At 42.4% G+C, this 27,139-nt stretch overlaps 1 protein-coding gene across 4 annotated transcripts in view; it reads left to right on the forward strand.

Annotated features, from left to right (window-relative positions):
- The window catches only part of SEPTIN9 (septin 9), a 198,542-nt gene that overhangs the window by 140,885 nt on the left and 30,518 nt on the right, over positions 1-27,139 (forward strand). Inside the window, exon 1 of one of the 4 annotated variants that reach the window (XM_063459186.1) lies at positions 22,370-22,460. The exons of the other annotated variants lie outside the window; for them this stretch is intronic. The gene's annotated coding sequence lies outside the window, so the exon portion shown is untranslated. Of the gene's footprint in view, positions 1-22,369; positions 22,461-27,139 lie in introns of those variants that run through there. 4 annotated transcript variants of the gene reach the window in all.

Below are 27,139 nucleotides of genomic sequence, written 5' to 3' on the forward strand. Positions count from 1 at the left end.
TTCTTTCTTCCTCTCTCTCTCCTCCCTGCTTTCTGATCGCGGTCCAGCACAGTCACAGTTTCCATGGAGACGGAATGGAGGTGGCTTCGAGAAGTTGGTAGGGAGATGGAGAGAGAGGAGTGTTTGCACAAACTCTGGCTGAACTCACTTCCTGTACAGGGAGAGGGACCGATACAGTGACTTGGGAAATGACTTCACAAGTGTCAGAGGTCTATCCTGAGCTTCGTCACTAAGTGTCCAGATTCCCCCGGGCCCCTGCTAACCCCACGCACCCTTGTCCTACATTTGACAGCTTCTGGGCCTCACATTGTCAGCACTGCTCAGATACCTCCCACTACTTCCCACAACATCCCTAACCCTGTACTCTCCTGGGCATATATATCCTAAAAGAGAGCTCTCTGCCCACTTTTCTTTTTAGTAGAGGAGTTTATTCATAGAATCTGAACACATTACTGTTCCTCTGATGCTGTTAAATACCTTGCAGCACATTCCATTAATCAGTGACTTTATTAGAAAACGGGAGACATCTCAGTATGTTCTTCTTGGTAAGGCCCTTTTTAAATAGTAATTGATTTACTCCTTATTTATATATAGGTTTTCAGAAAGAGCACATACATATTCCTACACCTTTTGCTTTTTGGAATTTGAAAGGGTGGCTGAGCATTGTGGTAAATCATTTCTATAGCATGTGTTAGCCATAGCAGGTCTTGCTTTGACCTCTTAAAGGGACACTATAGTCACCCAGGCCACTTCATATCAATGAAGTGGTCTGGGTGCAGTGTCCTTGTCTTTTTATCTCTTTAATGTAAAACATTGCAGTTTTTTAGAAAGTGACATGCACTAGAAACGCATCCGCAGCACTGACTGAGTAAAAGTTTAAATGCGAGCTCGCTGCAAATGCGCATTAGCTCCTCAGTGCTCCTCAGTGAGGAGTATTGGATAGGGAGAGGAGGCCATGAGCAGCTGCTAAGAAATTCTAGAACGGTTTAACCACAAAGTGAGCCTGTAGCGCCGATCAAGCCAGTTTTATGAGTGGGGAGTCACTGATTGGCTAAGAGCATCATCGCCGCTCCTGCCCGTCGGCATTCAGCTCTTCCTGAAAATTGAGATTTCAGAAGGCCGATGCCGTCAGGGGAAGTTGAGATCGTCGTTGGAGGCTCATTTTTGGGTTAAACACCTTAAGCTAAAAGTGCGTCCAGGGGCCTCCTGACACCATAATAAATTAATCCAGATTAAATTGACATGGTGCCCAGAGTGTCCTTTTAAAATCCTAAATATTGCACTGGGTTTTGCCTAATTGTACTGTTACCCCAACTAATTTCATATATAGCTCAAACACAAGAACTTTAGAAAAAAAAGATAAATTCTCTTGTCAAGTTAGAGTCATAGGGGGTGTCTCTATTTTTGTCACAATTAATGTAATTATTGATACTAGTATTAATTTCAAGCAAGCCTATTTTATTTACAAAGCATCATATCGAAATACATTTATTATAGTTTATGGACCCATGTCCGTGTGTCTTGTACTAAAGTTCAACAAAAGAGCACACAGGGATCGAAAATGGGACATAGGGATTGGAGACATGCAAATGGGAGACATGCAGAATGGTGACTTTAAATGCTCGGTCATAGCTTTGTTGACATTTGCTACTAGTTTCTGAGGTTCCTGTGGGAGGTTTCAATATACTGAGTAAATCAGGGCAATTACTGACCCTGGGCACAACTGCAGTGTCAAGGATACATCCTGCCATCTCGTAGTAGAGTATTACGAAAGTTTAACAATAATTCATGCTGGACCTTATTAAGTCTTATTAGGAAGAAACAGGAAATGTATGTTTGCATACATTTTGTTTGCTTTTGGAAAAAAAGAAAAAAAAATACAAAAAACACATCCTGTATTTTTGGAAAACTTCATCGAGCAGGGCTGTTGGGGCCCATCGGGTGTCCCTCACACTTAGGGGCCTACTTTGCATGTCAGTTAACTGTTACTTCTGTCAAAGACATTTAAGGGTAACTCATAATCCTGCGATCAACTAAAAACTGGATAAACTCACTTGTCATCATTAATTACACAGTATTGAAATCAAACAAAATGGATGATCTGACTTTCCTGTTTGACCCTTTTTATGGTGCACTGGTTATGTGATGTGAAATTTATGTGGCATGTGATTCTATAAAGGAACACTGTATGGCACAAATGTGTATTCCTGACCCTTTAGTGTTAAAATCACTATTTGGTGGCCTCCCCCCGCCCCCCCTTTAAGTTAAGAAAACTTTCCTTATTGCCAGTGCTGGCCCCAACCCCCTTTCGTGGCTGACATCATCAAAATTGATAATCTCAGCCAATCTAATGTTTTCCTATAGGAAAAGCGTTTGGTTGGCTAAAATTGTTGAGGTGGCGGGGCCAAACGCCAGCTTGGCCAATCAGCATTTCCTCATACAAATGCATTGAATCAAAGCATCACAATGGGGAAAGTTCAGCGTTTCCATGCAGAATATGGAGATAATCCAAGAAGCACCTCTAGTGGCCGTCTGAGGAGTAGCCACTGGCGATGTCCCTATGGAACAATGTAAACACTGCCTTTTCTCTGATTGTAGACACCTGAACAACTACATTAAAGGATCACTATAGTGTCAGGAAAACAAAGCGGTTTTCCTGACACTATAGTGCCCTGAGGGTGCCCCCACCCTCAGGGTCCCCCTCCCGTGGCGCTGAAGGGGTTAAAACCCCTTCAGCCACTTACCTTAATCCAGTGCCTCTCTCCGACGTCAGCACCCCCGTCCGACATCACTGGAGCCAAATGCGCATGCGCGGCAAGTGCCGCGCGCGCATTCAAAGTGTCCATAGGAAAGCATTTCTCAATGCTTTCCTATGGACGCTCTGCGCGATGAAGGCGAAATTCGCCTCTGAAACTGCCATGTCTACATGTGAAGGGTTAAAACCTGAGGGACCTGGCACCCAGACCACTTCATTAAGCTGAAGTGGTCTGGGTGACTATACTATCCCTTTAAGCTGTATTTGTTCTGGTGACTATAGTGTCCATTTCAGCATGTTCAAATTGGACATATTGTGTACAAGTGTATTTGTTGTGTTATCAATGGTGCTGTGTTGTTTGGTTCTTGCATTGCTTGTGAAGATTGTGATAATTTAAACAGGATTGTGTAATGTAAAGTATAGTGCCCTTTTTCACTGAGGACCTATTAAATTGTGATTGCTTTAACATAATGAACAGATTATTGGCAGTCATTAAACTGTCACTAATTATAGATTATAATTTAGCCCTAAGTTTCATTTTCTATGAATTTCCTACTGTCACACACCTCCCATGTGTCCCAATTTAAGAGGGACGGTCCCTATTTTGGGCCCCAATCCGTCTCTCTCTTTCTATCCTAATGTCCATCTTTTGTAGCAGGTCAGTATCCTGGTATGTTTGAGTCTATAACAGAGCTCCACTGCAATAATACTCCCAGTAATGTGCAATAAATGTGCTTAGAAATCAGTCTGTGTAAATAAGATACATAATTCTTCTTCTAAATTACATTTTTATTGCATATATTGTTATTAGTAAGTCACCTAAAATCTCACAGAACAGTCCTGCCTCTGGCTACATACCTCCCAATAGTTAAAACAGATAAAGAATGTCATTGGATATATATCCTTTGATGTTGCTGGGGGATCATGGCATTAAACAGAATTCTTGTGATTTAAATGATTTCCTGCTAACCTATAGATGTGATGTTGTTTAAACACAAATAACTTTGGATCTCTCTTATACTGCAAAATACACAGTAGACCTTCTAGCCTTCTAAAGAGGATCTTAACATTGGGAAAGAGACAGATAGATAATATAATGACATAGAATAGTGCTGACTCTCCATACCTTGTTGGACTGTAATTCATGTCACCATGCATTAAAGGAACACTTTATTTTCAGGAAGGAATACAAATTTGTATTTCTGACACTATAGTTGTAAAAGTACTGTTTAGTTGTCTGACCCCCTTTCTCCTCCTTTTGCGCATGGACATGAAATAATTGCACATGCGCGGCAAAATGCTGCGCTGTGCCTGTCAGCATCGCCTCATAGAAAAGCATTGAATAAATGCATCTCTATGGGGAGCCTTCAGCCCCTAATGCAGAGCATAGAGATGCTGAAGGTCAGTGCCAGGAAGTACCTCGAATGGCCGTCTAAGGGACTCCCACTAGAGGTGTTTCTAGGCTGGAATGTAAACACTGCATTTTCTCTGAAAATGCAGGGTTAAAATAAAAATCCTGCAGGGACAGGCTGTACCACCAGAACAACTGCATTAAGCTGTAGTTGTTCTGGTGAGTATACTGTCCCTTTAAGACCAGATTTTGGATTGTAACTTCCAATGTGATACTAACAAGGGACATTTTCCATAACTTGCTGCATTTTGTAGAGAAGCTGTGAGGTAATGTATCTCCAGTGCAGATCTCACACATGTGGCATTAATTTCCATCTTTCTCTTAACTAAAGAGCAAAAAAAAAAAAAAAAAGTAAACAACAGGAAAATTGTGTAACTCTTACTTTTCCAGCCAGTGTCTTTTCTGAGAAAATGTGAAGAGAAGACTAAGTTATGGCTGATCTGTTAGGAATGAGTTTGAGAAAGAATGAAAGAAAGAACAGTCATTTGGAGAGATTTTAAAGTGCCGCTACATGTTCTGTTCTACAGCTGCAATGCTTTAAAGGGACACTGTAGGCACCCAGACCACTTGAGCTCATTGAAGTGGTCTAGGTGCCAACTCCCATCACCCTTAACCCTGCAAGTGTAATTATTGCAGTTTTTATAAACTGCAATATTTACCTTGCAGGGTTAAGTCCTCTAGTGTCTGTCTACCAGAGAGCCACTAGAGGGACTTCCTATGCATGAGGATCTCCAGCGTTGCCGAAATCCCCATAGGAAAGCATTGAATAATGCTTTCCTATGGGGAGGTCTAATGCACGCGCGTGGCCATTGCCGCGCATGCGCATTAGGTCTCCCTCGCCGGCTGACGTCGGCAGGGAAGGAGCAGAGGGACATCGGCGCTGGATTCAGGTAAGTGACTGAAGGGGTTTTAACCCCTTCAGCGACGTGGGATGGGGGGTGGGTGGGAGGGGGGTCACTCCAGGATCCTCTAGTGCCAGGAAAACAAATGTGGAGAATCCCTTTAAACCTGACAGGGTTTTTCACTAAGGTGAGAATTCAAAGTAAATTCAAGGTGAATTTCAAATTTAAGGTCAAAATAGTAAATTTGGAAAAATTCTCTTAGTCAGTTGTACATTCACTGAATCTATTCTGGCTTTAAATTTGAAGTTCAACTTGAAATAACTTTAACCCCTTAAAGGACCACTCTAGTGCCAGGAAAACATACTCGTTTTCCTGGCACTAGAGTACCCTGAGGGTGCCCCCACCCTCAGGGACCCCCTCCCGCCGGGCTCTGGAGAGAGGAAGGGGTTAAACTTACCTCTTTTTCCAGCGCCGGGCGGGGAGCTTTCCTCCTCCTCTCCATCTTGATCGCGACGTCATCGGCTGAATGCGCATGCGCGGCAGGAGCCGCGCTCGCATTCAGCCGGTCGCATAGGAAAGCATTTACAATGCGTTCCTATGGACGCTTGCGTGCTCTCACTGTGATTTTCACAGTGAGAATCACGCAAGCGCCTCTAGCGGCTGTCAGTGAGACAGCCACTAGAGGATTTGGAGGCTGGATTAACCCTCATTATAAACATAGCAGTTTCTCTGAAACTGCTATGTTTATAAAAAAAAGGGTTAATCCTAGAGGTACCTGGCACCCAGACCACTTCATTAAGCTGAAGTCGTCTGGGTGCCTAGAGTGGTCCTTTAAGGACCAAACTTCTGGAATAAAAGGGAATCATGACATGTCACACGTCATGTGTCCTTAAGGGGTTAAAGGGACACTTTGGTCACCATAACAACATTATCTAAATTAAGTTGTTAAGGTGCCAGTAGACCCCCAGGCACACTCTTACCTTAAAGGGCTAAACCATTCTTAAACAGTTCAGGTCTTCAGGTTCCCCAGGCGCCATCCGGTTTTTGAATCTCAGTTTCAGAAAGCAGAGAGTGCCGCCAGGCAGGGGCTGCCGCTGATCGGTTTAAAGCGGTCCGATGAAATTGTTATGGTGACTGGAGTGTCCCTTTAAATTCCCTTTTCAGTGATTAACCCTGTAAGTTATTTTTAAGGCATTAAGGCATAATTTTACCACATACAGCATTCTTTGGAATTTGCACATTGATTAAAACATTGAAAGTTGCCAATAACTTGTGTTAACCTTTTTTTTTCATGAGATTCTTCAGTTTCTATTTTTTAATTTATATCAAATATTTAGCTAATTACATCATAATCCAGTTCAGAGAAGACACAGCCAGGGAATACATTACAAATGAGTAGGAGAAATGGAAAGATGCATGATAAAGGAATAAAGATTTCTATATTAAATGTTATGTTTCACACCCCTTCAGCAGCTTACCTTAATCCAGCGCCGGGCTCCCACGGCGCTGCTGACCTCTCCTCCCCCGCCGACGTCAGCTCCCTCTGCCGACGTCAGCGGAGCCGAATGTGCGTGCGCGGCAAGTGCCGCACGCGCATTCAAAGTGTCCATAGGAAAGCATTTCTCAATGCTTTCCTATGGACGCTCTGCACGATGGAGACATAATATGCCTCCAGCGTCGCAGATGCGCCTCTAGTGGCTGTCCAGAAGACAGCCACTGGAGGCTGGCTTAACCCTGCAATATATCTCTGAAACTGCTATGTTTGCATCTGCAGGGTTAAAACCTGAGGGACCTGGCACCCAGACCACTTCATTGAGCTGAGGTGGTCTGGGTGACTATAGTGTCCCTTTAAGGCCGAAATAGCTGATCTGGAAAGAAACACCTCCCAGTCGGCTAATTTTCTACTTCGGCTATTCTGGTCTTAAATTTCAAATTCACTTAAAATTCTCACTTTAGTGAAAAATCTGCTTCATGTTGCAAAAAACGTTGAATACCGCACTGTATTCTCTATATTTGGGGGGATTCATTTTGGTATAAATTATCCACTTCTAGTTGAATAAGGAACTGATGATATGTTCTGTAGTAAGGTGTACTTTACACAATTATTTAAAATTTCCTGTCTTTGGAAAGAAAAACAAATGTGCCTATATTTAAGATAAATATGATCTCAATGCTTTTTAGATGTACAATAAAGTTAGGAGCAAACAGGAAAAATGCGCACAAACTAGTTTTGCTCATAGACATAGAATACATAGACGCCGCACGTCTATGGCATTCTGTGCTGAGCAGCGAGAAATGCGGCAGCCATCTTGGACCGGTCGCCGCTCTACTGAAGCTATTGAAGAATACTTGGAAAGCCCATCTCACAAAAGGTAAGTGAAGGACTTGGGGGCACTTATAGCCCTTAATGCCCCTACCCCTTAATACCCCTACACCATGTCATTAATGCCCCGACCCCTAATCCTTAATACCCCTACACACAGTGTTAATACCCCTATCCCTAGTCCCTAATACCCCTATCCCAGCACACATAGTCCTTAATACCCCTGCCCCACCACAGGGGTATTAACACTGTAGGGCTAGGGGTATTAACACCATAAGGGCAGGGGTATTAAGGACTAGGGATAGGGGTATTAACACTGTGTGTGTAGGGGTATTAAGGATTAGGGGTAGGGGCATTAATGACATGGGGTAGGGGTATTAAGGGGTAGGGGCATTAAGGGCCATAAGTGCCCCAATTCCTTCACTTACCTTTTGTGAGATGGGCTTTCCAAGTGTTCTTCAATAGCTTCAGTAGAGCGGCGACCGGTCCAAGATGGCTGCCGCATTCCTCGCCGCTCAGCACAAAATGCGGCGTCTAGGTATTCTATGTCTATGGTTTTGCTTTTAACATAGTTACATGATCTAGTGATGGTGGATTATACATGTACGGGTGTGTGTAATGAATATGAGAATTGTTTCTATTTAATACAGTTATCTGTGCTATAAAGATACATTGTAAATATATAGAAGGTCTAAATGCTTTAACACAGCTATTATTGGCATGGTCCAGCTGGAGGGTAGTTGTTACAGATATATTAGAAATGTCTAATGCAATAGCCCGCAACTCTTACCGCGTAATCATAGCCATTGCCCCGATATTTAACCCACGTGTTTCCCTGAGACTAAAGCCCTTGACCCCAACGGCTAAAGGCAATTGCTGTTCAAAACCCTTCCCCAATTACTCTGACCCTTTCTACTGCTATTTAAAAGTATATATGTACAATATTATGTTTGGAATGCTTGCAGATTGTATTTGATCTGCTCTTACAATCATCACTCTGTTCATCTCACATACCCTAATCATGTGGATGAAGGCTGGGTGACAATCAGGTGACATTCTCAGTTCTGAGAGGTGAAAAAAATAATATTAAATTAAATCTCGCTTCAGCACATAATCATGCTGATGATTAACAGTCAGTTTGTGTTTTCTTTGTTTATTAATTTGATTAATAAGTGTGTGTATATATATATATATATATATGCAGCTCTGCCACTTTAAAAAAAAATATAGAATGAAAACGCAATGCTCATGTTGACTGTGTTGGAATTTCATTAAAATTCCAATTCAGTCAAAAGATACCAAAAGACCGAGTAGGAACTTTATGGTAAAGCCCAAACATTGGCAAAACTTGACCAAAAGGCAGAGCTTTCACCATCACGTTCTCCCTACCTCAGGCTAATTCTTGCAGATCACAAGATTTAGCCTATGGAGGCTCCCACAGTCTCGTGGGATCCACCATAGACTTCAGTGTTGTATTTTTGTTCATGCGTGAGGGTACAACACTGATGTGGCTCCTAGCAGAGTGCCCGTGGGAGACAGGTTCAGGTAAATGTATCCACCTTCCACTGCAACCTCCGGCCTCCGAGCTTTACAGACCTGCTTTAATCCAATGTTCATAATTTCATCTGACAGGGACCAACGTGCAATGCTGTTATAAATTATAATATTGTATTGGGAACTTGCTAAAACATAAGCCTGCATTAATTGCATTTGCCCAAATAATGCTAATAATAAAAGTTAGTGTTTTGTATGCCATATTTTAATCAAATTTAATTTGAAAATGTACTCAATGTTAAAATAAATACACGCGGAGATAGATGCTAATAAAACTGAAATTAGTTTATGACACATTGTCAGTATGTGGTAAAGTGGCACTGTCACCGTCTGAGGACTTTGCATAATTGGCAAACACTCGTTGCTGCTAGGGGTTCAATGACTGGGGAGCCAGCAGGCAATGGCGAGTTCTGCTTACCTGAACCAGATCCTCATTGATGCGGCCATCCTCTTCCAGGCAGTCCTCCTCTGCTCCTGGTATCTTTAGCAGTGACATTAGCTGTAGCAGGGACCACGAGACTCCACCAAAAGAGCATATTTTTCTCGCAGGCATCCCTGGTGACGGTTGGTGGATTGACAAATCTTGACGGCGGTAGCAACTGGAAACATTTTCAAGTCAATTCTGCTTTCAGTTTGTCTACTCTAGCTTCAAAGGAGCATATAGTCACCTAAACAACTTTAGCTTAATGAAGCCGTTTTAGTGAATAGATCATGCCTCTCAGGTTTCACTGCTCAATTCACTGCCATTTAGGAGTTAAATAACTCTGTTTATGTTTATGCAGCCCTTGTCACACCTCCCCTGGCTCTGATTGACACAGCCTGCATGAAAAAAACTGGTTTCACTTTCAATCAGATGTAATTTACCTTAAACAAGTGTTTCTCTTGCTCTGTAAATTGAACTTTAATCACATACAGGAGGCTCTTGCATGGTCTAACAAGCTATTAACATAGCAGGGGATAAGAAAATCTAAATTAAACAGAACTTGCAATAAAGGAAGGATAAACTTTAGATGACTCTTCACAGGAAGTGTTTAGGAAGGCTGTGCAAGTCACATGCAGGGAGGTGTGACTAGGGTTCATAAACAAAGTGATTTAACTCCTAAATGTTAGAGAATTGAGCAGTGAGACTGCAGCGCCATGATGTATACACTAAAACGGCTTCAATAAGCTAAAGTTGTTTTGGTATCCCTTTAAATTTGAAATTCACTTTCAAATTCTGACTTTGGTTAATAACCCTTTATGTGTTTTGCTGTTGCTCCATAATTAGCACAGTTCTCAGTACATACGACCCATTATTAGATAATAATTCTAGTAAGAAGATATTATAAAATGGTAGTGTGGAGGGAAGGGTAATTGAGGGCAAATGATTGAGTAACTAGGAAGGATAGCGATAATAGGGGTAACGGTATCATAATGGAGAAGGTAAATGACGATGGAAATGACAGGATTGAGACCACATGAAATCCAGTGATGGAGGCCGAATAGAGGAAACAGCCTTTCAAAGACAGGGGATGTAAGGTTTAACAGCACTGATAGGAAACAAAAGATCACAATAACTAGGAAGTAGGAATAACTGGGCAGGGTGGAGATGGGCAGGGTGGAGGGCAAACAGCACTTATTGATGTTATTGTAGTGTGTCATACCTCCCAAGTGTCCCTATTTAGGCGGGACAGTACCTATTTTTGACCCAAATCCCTCCGTCCCTCTTTTCTATCCTAATGCCCCTGTAATCAGCATTACTTTGTGTCGGGGTGAATAACATAGCTCCACAGCAATAATACTCACAGTAATGTGTCTTTAAACTACAATAAATGTGTTTAGAAATCGGACTGTGTAAATAAGATACATTGTTGGTGATGTGGACTACATTTCCCATAATACTCTTTCTGCAATAATGCTGGCAAAGCATCATGGGAGATGTAGTCCACAACTTGAGTGCAGGAAAGTTGCCTATCCCTGGTATAAAGAACGATAGTCACTAAGGGACCAGGAGGACTGAAAGAATGGAAGGATTAGTGTGATAGCACAGCTTGACCTGTGAGTTTGCAATAGGTGTTATGTTTAATTACTTGCACCCAACCTTGAATTTGTTTAAACGCATAAGAGGTGCCCTGATTGGGGCAAACCGCAACGTTTATAGCTAATAGCTAGAAGCATGGTCTGAACACGACTGCGTTTTAATGTAGCCTGCACGTATCCTCAGGACAGGGAGTGTAACGAAGACTTTGTCTTCTACAAGCTGATTCTAGCAGGGATCTCAAAGCAAAATGCATCCCATGTGACCAGATTATATGGGCCAGCGTAGACTAGCCTGCACTTCACTTGAATGAAAGTTTCACTAAGCCACCAAATTATCCAGATCACAGGTCTTAATGCCTTGGACCCCGAAGCTAATAGCAGCACAATCCCGCCACAATGCAATTTCCAACATTGAAAGGGTTAAATCGTCATCAATGCTCATGCGAAACAGTAATGGAACAAACAGCTAAGCAAGTCCGTACTGGAATTGTGCCTTTCAGTGTTATTTGTTTAGTTTAGGGTATCTAAGGAGAACCAATTAACTTTTTATTTATTTATTTTTTTATTTTGTCATTTCCTTATTTGTTTTTCTGGATTTCTGTAACTTTCCACACAGGAGGGGTAACAGCAGGGGGTAAGATGGGTTAATCTTCGTGTATCCTTTCAGTATGCGATAAGATATATCAGTGGAATATCTTCATTTAATGTTTTTTTTGTTTGTTTTTTGTTTTGTTTTTTTGCAATCTTTATTTTGAAAATGTTGTCAAAATAATAAAATGTACCAAATCTATATTGTGAATTCAAAAAAATAGTATGGTTATAGCGAACGTTTAGCTGTCCAGAACCAGAAATGCATATTAAACATTGACCAGCCCAGCAGATAAGAGGGTGTATTGGCTCTGAGAAAGTTTGGAGGGTTACTCCAAGCACTATGACCATTTCATTTACTTGAAGTGGTTATGGTGCCTTGAGTGTGTATTTGCACCATAACGCTTTGTAATGCTGCACATATGGAGATTAACCTCATAGCTGTCGGAGGTGGAACAACACAAATGTTGAACAATTCAGCAATGTTCCAAGCTGGCCTCTGTCAATTCTGTGCAGAATTGGTCTCTGACACCCCTCTGTGCTACCACTGTCTTCCCTGACCTACCTCCCTCGCCAGCGAGGGGGAATAACGTCAGCCAAGGAGGATCAGGCTGAGGGAAGAACTCGGCCTATAGCAGAGGTAAGTTCTAAAGTTTATTTTTAATGTTTTTAGACTGGGAGGGGAGGGGGGCAGACTATTCAAGAAAGGGAAGGGTTACTCTAAAAAAAAAAAAAACAGTATTTTATTAAAACACTGATGATTTTTGGTTAGAGTAGCAATTTAATTTCCCTCTGGAGTAAAATGTATAAAGTGAAAATTTCTTAGAAAAAAGAAAGTGGATAACAGTATGGGATACTGTCTAAAGGAACACTCCAAGCACCATAACCACTGAAGCGCTACAACTTAAGTAGGGCTGTGGAGTCACAGTCATGGAGTAGGAAGTAATTTTGGGTTACTGTAGTCAGAGTTAAAGGAACACTATAGGATCAGGAACACAAACATGTATTCCTGACCTTATAGTGTTAAAACCACCATTTAGGTGGTTGCACACCCTTAGCCCCCTTCCATCTAATATATGAATGATTGTTTTGTGGTAAGGTTTGAGTTTTCTTTTGTCACTCCCAGTGTTGCCAATAATGGGGAAATTGAATGGTTTTGCTTAGAAGGCCTCAATTCCCGCACAGACCCAGAAACAATGGTGTAGATATACTCTGATTTGGAAGTATACGAAAAAGGGAACGTCGAGGTCAGGATATTTCTGTTTGATTTTCTGAAGTGCAAGGATCAATTGTTTTCATCTTAGAATGTACATATGTTAGTTTTGGCCTGTGGTTTCTGAGGAACGGTATAGGTATTGTGTCTCCCCGTCTTGGAAGCTATGTCTTAGGTTATGTAAAAAGGGTATGCATTTTGTGTATTGACATTGTAGCCGCAAGACTTGTCTCTACAATTTCCACGTTTTAATGGTGGATGCTAGTAGTGAATTGTCCTTTGCTTCCTCTGTTAAAGAGGTGTATGGGGTGTGTAGAAGCTAGGAGAGAGAAACACTCGGACGAAGTTGGTTTTTTAAGTGTACCCCAGTAAATTGACCCGATCCTTTTATCCTTTCTAGTGCATGTCTGTAGTGTGCTGATAGAATGTATAGCATTAGGTTGGGTAAGTTTAGACCTATATTAAATCTAGATTGGGATAGCAGTTGGGCAATTCAGGAACGTTTGTGTTTTCAAAGGAATTTGGGAAAGGTCTGGTTCAGAATTGTTTCGTCTGATCTTGAGAATATTATTAGTAGGGTTTGTTATGAAGAAAGATGTTTTGGTAGCTCTTCCCGATATAGTTAAAGGGAGCTCTTCTCAGTGTTCCCATCTAGTGAGAAGGCATTTCACTTCAGACATGATAGGTGTCATATTGATTCTATTTGAAGTTCGAGGTATTCCATTTTAGAGTTGTCGGTGTCTTTGAACATATCGGTGGGCCCGGGCCTAGTCTCAGAACTGTTGACGTGGACCAGTTTATTTGGAAGTCTGTAATTGGGCCATATTTTTCAAAGAGAGCGATTGCATTAGGGAGTGATATCACAGAATCCCAGAGGTAAAGTAAAAAGTCACCAGCAAAACCAGTACGTTTAATAGTGTCTGGACCCAGCTGTATCTCCTTTATGTCTTCTGAAGAGTAAATGATTCTAATGTGTGGGTCTAAAGCTAAGTTAAATAGGATGGGTGATAATGGGCATCTCTGTTTACCCCTCTAATAATTATGAGACCTTTGGAATCTAAACCAATGATGTTTATTTTTGTAGATTGTTTAGTATATCATGCTTTAATAAGATTATAGAATGGGATTCCAAAGAAGCAAATTGTTAAGATTCTAGAATGATGATGCCAAGATACTTGGTCAAATGCCATCTGAGCATCTATAAAGGTTGCGGCTATTGTCGTTCGGATTCCCTAGTAAATCCCAATTTTTGGGAATGTAAGATCTCATAAATTGCTGAAATCTGTTTGCCACAATTTTAGAAAGAAGTTTGAAATCATTATTTAATAGTGTGTGTGGAGGACCACCTGGTACCCTGACTGGGTACCTCTGTCAAACACGCTTCCTAGCTATCGCCGGAACACCATAAGCACTTTCAGCCTCTAGCCGCCGCTGCTTGGCTAGGGTCTCGCCGTCTCTTCCCATCCTGGACCAGTGGTCAAAGCTCTCCTACAGAGAGTATAGCTGTATAGTAGTAATTTTAGCCAGTATAGCATTCCCCCAACACATTAGCCGAGACTCAATGCTGGGAGTAGATATCTTTAATGCAGGAAAAGCTTCAGAATTTATACATACAGTAAACTACTCCCCTGTGCCTGAGAGATAATTGAGTCAAGAAATGTACATTACTGTAAAGAAAAACACACAATTGTACAACACCCCAAGAGTCACATTCTCGGATAGCCCTGATCTGAGTGACCATCATATCCAAAAATCACTCAGATCGGTTCGGTGGTTTGGATTTTCCATGGAAGTGAACTTTTGAACGACCGCACACATGGCTTCTGACCAAAATAGTTTTATAAGAAAAGTGGTCGCGGTCGGTCAATTTTGGGAGTCCAAAACCGAACAAAATACCGAACCGATCCTCTAGTTCATGCAAACAATCCTACCGAATGGCACTCTCCTGACATGAATAGCAACGAAGCAGGCGTTCGTCAAACTTCAGCAGTGTTCGCGAGTTAGAGTGTCCGATTTTAGTTCCATGCACTCGACGACCAAACATCGCTGCCTGCGTTCATGCGAACAAGATGGCCGCCAGCTCAATTCCCACATTTTCGTGCATACGAATGGCGGCCACCCAGCCGAACACTTAAGATACATAGTATGAAAACGATGATGGAGGTGTGAGGAGAGGTCAATAGGGGTTAACAAGCCCAGAGGTTATCCGCAGTTCGTGGGTTTGTTCGGTTTCCAAACAATAAAGGGAAACCACACAAACCAAGTCTTTTATAAGTCTGGTACATGGCCTATAGTCCTTGGGCAGGAGGCTAGCCAGCAGGCTCCTCCAGGAGCTCGTGGCATGGGCATTTTTGCCACAGTGTGATCGTTCTGTATGAGGATAATAGTGCTGAGTAGGCCTGGTGAGTAGTAGGAATTCCTGCATTGTCAATGTGACAGAGATGTTGGCGGTCCCTGGACAGTGATAGTAAATTGCTCCTAAATTATTTGATATTAAAACAAGGGATGCCGTCTGTAGTGATTATGTTGCTTAGAGTATCCCTTTAAAGGAACTCCAATCACCATAACCACTACAGCACGCCCTGAGAGTGCCCTGGCTGCCCCCATTTTAAGTAAGCAAACTACTCAAACTGTTTTAGAATAGTTTGACTACATATCAGGAGTCTTCGAGGCACTGCTACCTGCCTCCACTACAGCCTCAGTGAGAGCTGGTAGATCTCTACCTGAGCTAAGCCCGGCAGTGCACGGTTTAGCTAATTGGCTGAAAGAGATTAGTTGACATGCATAACCAATGAGCTGGCGTACTGCAGGGCTTACATCAGAGAGAGGGCTCACAGCTCTTTGACTCTTCGGCCGACCCCAGGTAAGAAGTAAAACCATTCTAAAGTGTTTTGTCATCTTAAAATGGTGGTGGGGTGCCACCTAGGCATGTGCTGTGGTGGTTGTGGTTCTTGGATTGTTCCTTTGATCAACATTTTTCTTCCTGTGACAATGCATAGATCAGCTAGGGCACTAAACAGATAGATAGATTGATAGATATAGATATCCTGTAAAAAATTACTGGTTTGAATGGCACAGGCTGTTCAAGCTGGCATCAGACACCCTGGGCAAAGAATTTTATAGGATTCTAAGGAATGCATTGACATCTCAGGCCTGCACTTCCCTCCCACCTCCAGCCACTCACCCAAGAACATTACTGTCATTCCTTCTCTGTCTCTGACACAGCTGGGTATATGTGCAGAGCACAGACTTTTCGCCGCAGCCTCTAGTGGGGGCTGTTATTTAAGATTGCACTGTTCTGTTGGCCGAGCTGTACCAGCCGCTGTCTTACAAAGGAAGGCCTGTTCTGACCCTATCAACCCAGCACTTCCTAGACTTTGATCTGAGCATCAAACACAAACTAATGTTTGTTTCTTGGAATATTTTCTCATACTCTATGTAAATTTACTGCCCCGATAGCATCGCTGGGTTTACTGCCGCAGAATTCTGCAGAGTGGGCCTAGTTAACATGTCAGTGATTGGCATAGAGCAATAACATTTAAAGCCAAATGATCTCTCTCCAAAAAGGTGATATATTAATGGGCTGCACCTACTAACGAGATAGCACAGTGCTTAGTGGTCCATTTGCAATTGCAGGTTTGACCCTGGCAACATATCCTTTTTATCCCTTTGAGGTCAATAACATGACTACCATTAAGTTATAATAATAATAATAATTTTATGATAATGTAATAAAACATGGACATCCAAAGACAAGCATAAAACTAAATGTACTCTTCCTGGTTAGATAATTAAGGGACACTATAGGCACCCATACAACTTCAGCTCATTGAAGTGGTCTGGGTGCAGTGTCCCTGTCCCACTTGGTCCTGCAATGTAAATAAAACACTAAAATAATGACATGATTACAATGATTACATTGCAGGAATAAGACTGCCTCTACTGGCTGTCAATCAGGCAGTGGTGGCTTGGTGATATGTGGTTGCCTAACTGATGCTGCATGTCCTCACGCTCTGCATGAGGACATTCAGCGTCAGTTAAATCCCATAGGAAAGCAATACATTCCAATGGGGAGGGACTAATGCTCTTGCAGTACTCGCCACGCATGCGCAATAACAACCCCACCCCGGTCAGATGACGTCGGAGGAGGTGGAGTGCCAACCCAGTGCCGAGGGAGGTCGGTGCTGGAAATCGGGTAAGTGTTACAGTATACAGTATAGAATCCCTTTAGGATCCTGATATATGTCCCTGATCTCTGTAGTTGGAGAAGACTTCTTTATGATGTTTTTTGATATACATTCAAGTTTCATCATTTTAATACACAAACCCAAGATAAAGAGTGAGAAGATTATTTGGTGCATGTACTCATATTTAGAGGTGGAATAATTAAAAAAAAAAAAAAAAATCTTCCTGATAATTGTGAACTAAATTTAGCAAATTACGTTGTGGAAAAAAAATAAAAAAGTGTGTTGATGCTTTAAGTTTTTCTAGGAGTCTGTTCAAGGTTATTCACTAATGTGAGAATCCAAAAGGATTTTGAAAGTGAATGTTTAAATTTAAGTCCAAAATAGCCAAACTGGAAAAATTCTCTAAGTTAGCTATGCTTCTAGTTCGCCTACTTTGGCCTTACATGTGGAATTTAAAGCTTATACAGAGTGACTTACTTAAGTGAGATTTCAAAGTGAGTTTCAAATTTAAGGCTAAAGTAGCCGAAATGGAAGTATAGCTGACTTAGAGAATGTTTCCAGTTCGGCTAGTTTCCCCTTAAATTTAAAGTTCACTTTGAATTCTCACTTTGGTTAATAATCCTGCAAAGAGCAAAAAAGGAGACAATCCCCTATAAATTACAATTAACCCTTTGTTTTTTTAGCATGTATTCACTAAATTGCTTTTTGGCGTACATTGCATTCAGCCAGCATATGGAGGGTTAAGAACTTCCTCTTAGACAGTACTGAACATTTTTTGGTTCTGTTGACAGGAAGAGGTTAAACAGCATAAGAAAGATAAATGTTGCACTCACTAAACGTAGATCCTCCTCCTTCCTGTTAGCGCACTGAACCAATGTGGCCTATATCTCCCAAAAACCTCAAAGGCCGGATTACCCCCCTTCTTTATCATGTGGTACTTCTACTATGTAAATCGACACACATAACACAGCAGGGTTATCAAGCATATCCTTCTACTGTTAAATGTTCTAAACTATGTATCCTGTAGTGTAGCAATAATGATAAGATCGCCATATAGTAAATATTTTATATAAGGCCTGTATACAATAATTACAGACACGCTCTTTATTACAAAATACGGTTTGTCTTCTCATATCGCTTACTCCTTGCTTTGCTCGAGTTACTGCTCTGAAAGTCAAGAAGTCCAATATAAGGGCTGAGCAGTGGAAGTGAAATTAGTTCTGCATGACACAAATTACAGGCTCCCCTTTAAGGAACCAAAATGTGAAAATGCTGCAACAGGCCGCATCTGGCGTCCATCTGTCCTGCTCTTTTACCCAGTGGTGTCCGCCAACGAGCAATGACCGGTATCGTATAACAGTCCTTGGTGGGTCTGAGTCAGACAATCAGATAATCACACTTAAAGCAATACGAGGAGGTTATATCATTTTTATATCTCTATGTAGTAGGCCATGTTGTGTTATTATTATTAGATTTATATACCTCCAACATTTTCTGCAGCGATTTACAATCATGGATAGGGAATACATGAAGGTGAAGAAGGCCCTGTTCCAATGAGCTTACAATCTATGAGTATTTGAGCTAAGCAGATATATATCGTTAGGTGTCTTGCCCAAGGACACTTGCTGGTAAGGTGGTCTCTGACCAGGGTTCAAACTTGGGTTTCCCAGTTCCACGGCAGTGACATTCATCAGAATTGCATTTACCGTGTTACATTTTATATTTAAAAAAAAGTCCACCAATAACCAATCGTATGGCTTCATCTTGCCAGCACCCTGTTTGAGGGAAACTACCGTTGACGACAGTGCTCCACACCAGTTAGTGGTGGCAACATTTGACACGTCCGTTGACGTGGAAGGGAAGCGGTATTGCTTCCTGGTGTTAATATTACCATTTGAAATATAAAATCTGCTCTTTTACACTTCTCATCTGCAATCCCACTCCAAGATTTGCAACAATTTACCTATTTTTGCCTCTGCTTACCTTAAATCATGACACTGCAGATGTTTGTAGTCATCACTAACTACCTTGTTATCCAACTAACAACCAAAACAAAATTAAAATGTCCTCAATTTTCTTGGCCATCAACGTGACATTTCGCTGTAACCTCTTGTTCAATTTCCACATAGATTTTAAATTGTAAGCTCACAAGCCGATCTGCTAATGTGCAATTTTAAAATGGTGGGCATAGTCCTCTGCTCATTTAGTATTGGTGTGTTTCTTTATTTTCTGTTTTCACCCAGTCGTACAGAACTTCTAAATATGTTGGCATTTTATAAATAATAATAATAATAGTAACAATAATGTAGGGGCAAGACGATTGCGAAAGAACACTGTGCTTGTGAGCCAATTTGACATTTTTAGGAACGTCAAGAAGATTTATTCTGAATGTACGTCAGACAGCTCCACTCACAGCTGCCCATGCATTGAGTTCTTCTGAAGCAGCCAGCCCATGGGCTGAATGCCTTGAGTGTACTTTATTCAGCTCCAGAGAAGTCTAATGATGCTTTATAGGAATTTGGTCTGGGGAGTCCACAGCTGCGGACACAACACAAGATACCGTGGATGGTGGGAGAGCCAGGACCTTGATTTCAGTATATTCCTGCAGAATTCAGGGCTGTTAGGAGCAGGGCTCAAAATTTCCACTCGCTCCTAGCCATTGGCAAGTGAAAATCTAGCCTTGGCAAGCAGAAATTCACCCCTGGTGAATGTGCCATGGGCTCTGAAGGTACGTTGTGGTGAGTAACTTTTAAGATTTGGCTAGTAGTGTGGAACTTGAAATTTTAAGCCCTGTTTGGGATGAATGATAATAGGGGCCAGGATTAGGCAAGTTCTTTATCATGTCAGTTCTGACATGTCATGGTTTCTAAAGGGGTTAAATTCTACTATCAATTCAGTACAGTACATCTTTAAAGATAAACCCATTCCTCTCCGTTTTTTAATCATAATCTCTTCTAATGTTTCTCTTTCTGATGTCGACTTCAAACTGCCCTAATATAGCCCATTTTTCTCTAGCATATCCCAACGCACAGTGTTGTCGTTTGTTATGACATCTTCAAGAGGCCTATGTGCACATTTATGCGACAGTTAATTTTAGATGACAGCAGTTATGGGGTGAACTAGAAGTGTTCATGAAATTCCCAAGCAGGCTCTAGTAATGCTTAGGGCCCTGTCTGCTCGCTGCAGAAGAGGAGTAAGAACCCACAGGGCCCTAGGCATTACCTGTTTGCCACCCCTTTCGTTCCTAGAAAAAGGATGAGGCCAAGCATCTTTATGACCCCTGTTCTCTGTAGTAGTTATGGTGCTAGGAGACCCTTGGCGCTGTCCCATGATAAGTAGTCAAGCGGTAAGCATCTTTTGAATGGCTTGACACTTATCTGGGTCCCCTGCAAGCTTCTTTTAGATATATCAGTCGAACCTTGGTCCTTCATCTCCTTACTGCATTAGAAATATCAGTTTGGACCCTCATCCCTTTCCACATTCGCTATATCAGTTTGGACCCTCGTCCCTTTCCGCGTTAGATATATCAGTTTGGACCCTCATCCCTTCCTGCGTTAGATATATCAGTTTAGACCCTCATCCCTCTCCGCGTTAGATATATCAGTTTGGACCCTCGTTCCTTTCCGCGTTAGATATATCAGTTTGGACCCTCGTTCCTTTCCGCGCTAGATATATCAGTTTGGACCCTCGTTCCTTTCCACATTTGATATATCAGTTTGGACCCTCGTTCCTTTCCACATTCGATATATCAGTTTGGACCCTCGTCCCTTTCCGCGTTAGATATATCAGTTTGGACCCTCATCCCTTCCTGCGTTAGATATATCAGTTTAGACCCTCATCCCTCTCCGCATTAGATATATCAGTTTGGACCCTTGTTCCTTTCCGCGTTAGATATATCAGTTTGGACCCTCGTTCCTTTCCGCGTTAGATATATCAGTTTGGACCCTCGTTCCTTTCCGCGTTAGATATATCAGTTTGGACTCTCGTTCCTTTCCGCGTTAGATATATCAGTTTGGACCCTCGTCCCTTTCCGCGTTAGATATATCAGTTTGGACCCTCGTTCCTTTCCGCGTTAGATATATCAGTTTGGACTCTCGTTCTTTTCCGCGTTAGATATATCAGTTTGGACCCTCGTCCCTTTCCGCGTTAGATATATCAGTTTGGACCCTCGTTCCTTTCCGCGTTAGATATATCAGTTTGGACCCTCGTTCCTTTCCGCGCTAGATATATCAGTTTGGACCCTCGTTCCTTTCCACATTTGATATATCAGTTTGGACCCTCGTTCCTTTCCACATTCGATATATCAGTTTGGACCCTCGTCCCTTTCCGCGTTAGATATATCAGTTTGGACCCTCATCCCTTCCTGCGTTAGATATATCAGTTTAGACCCTCATCCCTCTCCGCATTAGATATATCAGTTTGGACCCTTGTTCCTTTCCGCGTTAGATATATCAGTTTGGACCCTCGTTCCTTTCCGCGTTAGATATATCAGTTTGGACCCTCGTTCCTTTCCGCGTTAGATATATCAGTTTGGACTCTCGTTCCTTTCCGCGTTAGATATATCAGTTTGGACCCTCGTCCCTTTCCGCGTTAGATATATCAGTTTGGACCCTCGTTCCTTTCCGCGTTAGATATATCAGTTTGGACCCTCGTCCCTTTCCGCGTTAGATATATCAGTTTGGACCCTCGTTCCTTTCCGCGTTAGATATATCAGTTTGGACCCTCGTTCCTTTCCGCGTTAGATATATCAGTTTGGACTCTCGTTCCTTTCCGCGTTAGATATATCAGTTTGGACCCTCGTCCCTTTCCGCGTTAGATATATCAGTTTGGACCCTCGTTCCTTTCCGCGTTAGATATATCAGTTTGGACTCTCGTTCTTTTCCGCGTTAGATATATCAGTTTGGACCCTCGTCCCTTTCCGCGTTAGATATATCAGTTTGGACCCTCGTTCCTTTCCGCGTTAGATATATCAGTTTGGACCCTCGTCCCTTTCCGCGTTAGTTATATCAGTTTGTTCCGCGTTAGATATATATATAGGTTTGATCCCTACTGGTTCCATAGATAGGTGGAATTTATATCTACTTTAATGATATCTGAAGAGGGGACTGGATTGTAAGCACCCGGGCAACTCAAACTAGTGTTGTTTGGAGCCAGAGGACTCATGGCACCATAACCACCACATTCCGCTTAGACAGCGTTAAAGGAACAGTCCAGACACAATGCATCTTAATCTGAGTGAAGTTGTTATGGTGCCCATTAATCAAGCAGTGCCCTTGGGGATGGCAGGAGTTACTCTGTGAGAGAGTGTGCATAATAATGAAATATCCCAGGAGGGGTTAATCCTTGCAGTGTTTATAAATCCCCCCTCCTCTCTCTCCCTGTGTTTTGGGATCCTGGGATTTGCCTGGAGGCCACCAGGGCCCTTTTAACCCCTTCCCTGCTGAGACCACCCCCCCTCGCCTGCCTGTACCACGTGACGGAGGGAGGGGCGGGGCCGCGCGGCTCTCCCAGGCGCCCAGCTTCGGTTCTCTCTCACACACAGACACAGCGTGCGGGGCTGCTCTCGGGGTGAGTCTGATCTGCATGCTGCTCACTGGGCTGGGACTGGAGGGGGGGGCGGGCTGGCAAGGACCATCATCACTGCATGGGGGGGGGGAGAGGTGTGTGTGTGCTGGGCAATGGGCTGAGTGATCCACAGTCTATAAAGAGATCATGGCTGGATCATCATCACAGGGGCTGGAGAACTACAATTCCCATCATGCTTGACAGCCTCATCATCATGCTTGGCAGAGCATTCTGTGAGTTGTAGTTCTGGTGAGAGGAGTAAAGGGTTATCATTACACCCTGGTCAGGAGCTGGTCATTGAGCAGATAGTAAGAAGAGGTGTTTAAAGGATAAAGATAACTAGACCCTGTGCATCTTTCACCTTCTCCTCCCTCCCTACCCCACCACATCCTGTTCACATGTAAATTCACAGTTAACCCTTTGTGTAATGGGTGTACTGCATGCACACCCTTCCTTGTTAGGGGTTAATCCTGTCCACCCCAGTATTCACACTCACACACACACAAAGGAAAGGATGCAGCTTCAGGGTAGCATCACATCATTGTCAAACAAATCTGTATTTGGGCCTATTGGGGCCGCTTAGTAACCTGCAGGGCTAGGCTTAACCCTTTGCATGTCCTACTGTCAGTAAAAAATTTATTTTAAAAATGCAGGTTTTATATATATATGTGTGTGTGTGTGTGTGTGTGTGTGTGTGTGTGTGTGTGTGTGTGTGTGTTTAAATATGTTTTCTACATGTATTTCTGTCTACATCAGTGTAACAGCAGAAGGGGAAGTCAGTGAGATAAATGCCTTAACCTACCTAACTGGTTGGGATGCCGAACTGACATATACAGGCCCTTAGGATATGCACATTCTGTATACAAAACCTCCATGTGTTCAGATTTACATATATTTGCTATCAGGTACTGTCGAAGAGATGGCAAGTAGTATTTTTGTGTGGTTATTGCCAGAAAAGATTTTATATTCTGTAGAGCTGCAGGATCTGACCAAAAAAAATCAATCCATTGCTAGGGCTGGTCCATTCATTTAATAGATTTCCTGCATGGTTGTTGAAGGGGAGTCCAATAAAAAAATGGTAAAAGTAATTTTTATAAATGTATTCTGTATTAGGAGCAGCTACGTTTGAGCATTTAGCAAGATTTGATATCGGTTTCTGTTTGCACCTTAGTAAAGGTGTCGTGTTGTGAAGCAATGCAGGAAATATTAAATGGCTGGTTTATTTGACTTTTCTGACACTGGGTTGTGCAAAACTCCCTGGGCAGTTGTGCTGTCACATTTCACATTGAATATTGCTAGAGCAGCTTACCTGTTGTGCTAGGCAGTGCTGCTTCATTTATTGTGATTTTTGGCTTTGTAAATTCTACTGACCATATTGTCTGATGAGGTGATTCAAGGAAGAAGCTCTAACTGTGTCACAAGAATATAAATAGGATGTGTTTGTCCCTAGTGTCATCTAGCGATGTTATCCGATTCATATTGGGATGCCTTTATGGCAGAATGCCTTGGCAGACATTGAACTGCCGCAGTTTGAAAATGGTCCCTTGGTCCCTGTGATGTGACATAGTAACCAATCCCTGTGCAAACCCAAATGATCATATTTAATTTGAGTGTAGCTAATATAAATGTGACTTTTAAAACTGACCAGAAAACAAAATGGAATCCGCAAACCACCACAATCTGGGTGCTCTGACTTGAACTCGTGGGCTACAGCATCATATGTACATTTACATTTCCCCATGTTTTGCATCAGCGTTAGGTGTTGGATATATCTGGATGCTGTTGTGTGAATATATACTGTTCTGATAATGTGTAAGCGAGGTCTGTGAAATATTGGCGGATTGTGTTCTTTAGAGAAACGTTCTATAATTTGTATTCCTTTCTGGGGATGCACATTTATTCCCGTTATCACATGTGGATAGCTGCTGTTAATGATCACATCTGTTTCCAGTCCAGCAGTACTGCCCAGGGTCAGTTGTAATGGCCTGTATTACACGGCAATGTAGCTGGTACCCATCTCAAAATGGATCTCCCAACACTTTGAGTGCCAGGTTTGTGGGCAGCACATTGTCTGGCCTACATTTTGGCATTGTAAGCGTTATCTACATACACTGCCGTTTAGGAAAACTTAAGTCAAACTGGGTCATTTTTTTTTTTTTTTTTTTAAAGTATGCCAATCATCACCTATTTAGAATTTCTTGTGATAATTCAGGCAGCGGAATCCTGTTCTTTGATAGAAGTACAATCCTTCTACATTGTATCTGTTTCCTCCTCACTGAGGAGTATGTGCTGAGAGCACATAAGATCGTTTTACTGTTTCCTGAAGAAACAGCAGCATCTTTTCACCCCCCCCCCCCCCCCCCATCTCCCCAAATCCTCCATTCTCAGTTTCTCTGCTGTTTAATCTCTCTAATCTGCCCAAGACACAGCACATCCTCTCCCAGACATGCACGCTAACCTACGTAACCTCTTCCAGGTCAGCGTGAACTGTACAGTAACTGGGACAGCGGGTACATAGAGAAGATGTGTAAAGCTGGCTCTTATTTAACATATTCTGTTCAGCTAACAATCAGGAAGGTGTCCAGATAATACTGAGACATTGATTTGTTAACTTCCCTATATATTAAATTAGTCTTGGAGGAATGCCTACAAGCCCTCTAATTATTAGTCTATACACTTTTTTGGGGGCGGACATCTTAAAGGATCATTATAGTGTCAGGAAAACAACCCCGTTTTCCTGCCACTGTCATCCTTGGGGAACCCTCACCCTCCGAGTGGAGCGGAATGCGCGGCAAGAGCCGCGTGCGCATTCTAACAGTCCATAGGAAAGCATTTTTCAATGCTTTCCTATGGACATTCTGGATGCGAATTTCGCATCCAGCGTCGCAGAAGCGCCTCTAGCGGCGAGGTTGGATTAACCCTGCAATGTAAACATACATAGCAGTTAATCTGAAACTGTGTTCACACGTGAAGGGTTAAAATCTGAGGGACCTGGCACCTAGACCACTTCATTAAGCTGAAGTGGTCTGGGTGACTATAGTGTCCCTTTAATGTCTGTTTTGCGTTTGTTTTTGTGAGATACCAGCTTGATGACAGCCAGATAGTGGCTGTGTTTTTGTGATATATAATAGTTACTGTCTTCCCATATGGGATACTCCCTTCCCTATACCACTAAAGCATTTGATGTGCTGATCTCGGCCCTTGCTAGTGCTATATTTATTAAGTTGTTCTGTGTCAATGGCTACATTGTAGCTCACACCAAGCTTGATTGGTTTGCTGTTATGTGCACTAGTAGTAAAACTCACATATTCCGAATAGAAATCTATGTTATAAATGGAAGGTACAAAAAGTATTGAAGCTTCCCCCAAGGATTTTTATTTTGTTAAGTTGTCTCTGTACCTTTCAGGGTGCTTGCATGTTTAGCAAAATCCCCATAAAGGGATATGCCCACTTGATGTGAAGCAGATTCAAAGACACACTAAAGAAAGATAGATGTACTTGCCTGATGCTCTCCTTAAAGGGACACTATAGTCACCTGAACAACTTTAGCTTAATGAAGCAGCTTTGGTGTATGGAACATGCCCCTGCAGCCTCACTGCTCAATCCTCTGCCATATAGGAGTTAAATCCCATTGTTTATGAACCCTAGTAACACCTCCCTGCATGTGACTTGCACAGCCTTCCATAAACACTTCCTGTAAAGAGAGCCCTATTTAGGCTTTCTTTATTGCAAGTTCTGTTTAAGATTTTCTTATCCCTTGCTATGTTACTAGCTTGCTAGACCCCAAAAGAGCCTCCTGTATGTGATTAAAGTTCAAATACAGAGCAAGAGATAAAATTGTTTAAAGGAACACTATAGTCACCTAAATTACTTTAGCTAAATAAAGCAGTTTTAGTGTATAGATCATTCCCCTGCAATTTCACTGCTCAATTCACTGTCATTTAGGAGCTAAATCACTTTGTTTCTGTTTATGCAGCCCTAGCCACACCTCCCCTGGCTATGATTGACAGAGCCTGCATGAAAAAAAAAAAAACTGGTTTCACTTTCAAACAGATGTAATTTACCTTAAAGGGACACTCCAGGCACCCAGACCACTTCTGCTCATTGGAGTGGTCTGGGTGCCAACTCCCACTAACCTTAACCCTGCAAGTGTAATTATTGCAGTTTTTTATAAACTGCAATAATTACCTTGCAGGGTTAAGTCCTCCCCTAGTGGCTGTCTACTAGACAGCCACTAGAGGGAACTTCCTGCTCCCCAGTACAGATTATCTGCGCTAGAGTGTCGCTGGACGTCCTCACGCTGTGTGAGGACCTCCAGCGTCGCTCTATTCCCCATAGGGAAGCATTGAAATTCATTTTCAATGCTTTCCTATGGGGTGCGCCAATGCGCATGCGCAGCATTGCCGCGCATGCGCATTGGGACTCCACGGCCGGTGGGCGGGATCAGTCTCGCCCACCGGCCGACGGAGGAAGAAGGTGGAGCGGCGGGGGAGGAGCAGGCAGTGACGTGGGACATGTCGCTGCCTGAGGTAAGTGACTGAAGGGGTTTCACCCCTTCAGTAACCGGGGATTGGGGGGTGGGAGGGAGAGGGTACCCTCCAGTGCCAGGAAAACGGATCGTTTTCCTGGCACTGGAGTTTCCCTTTAAATAATTGTATCTCAATCTCTAAATTGAACTTTAA

The sequence above is a fragment of the Pelobates fuscus genome, chromosome 6 (assembly GCF_036172605.1).
Source record: "Pelobates fuscus isolate aPelFus1 chromosome 6, aPelFus1.pri, whole genome shotgun sequence".
NCBI lineage: Eukaryota > Metazoa > Chordata > Amphibia > Anura > Pelobatidae > Pelobates > Pelobates fuscus.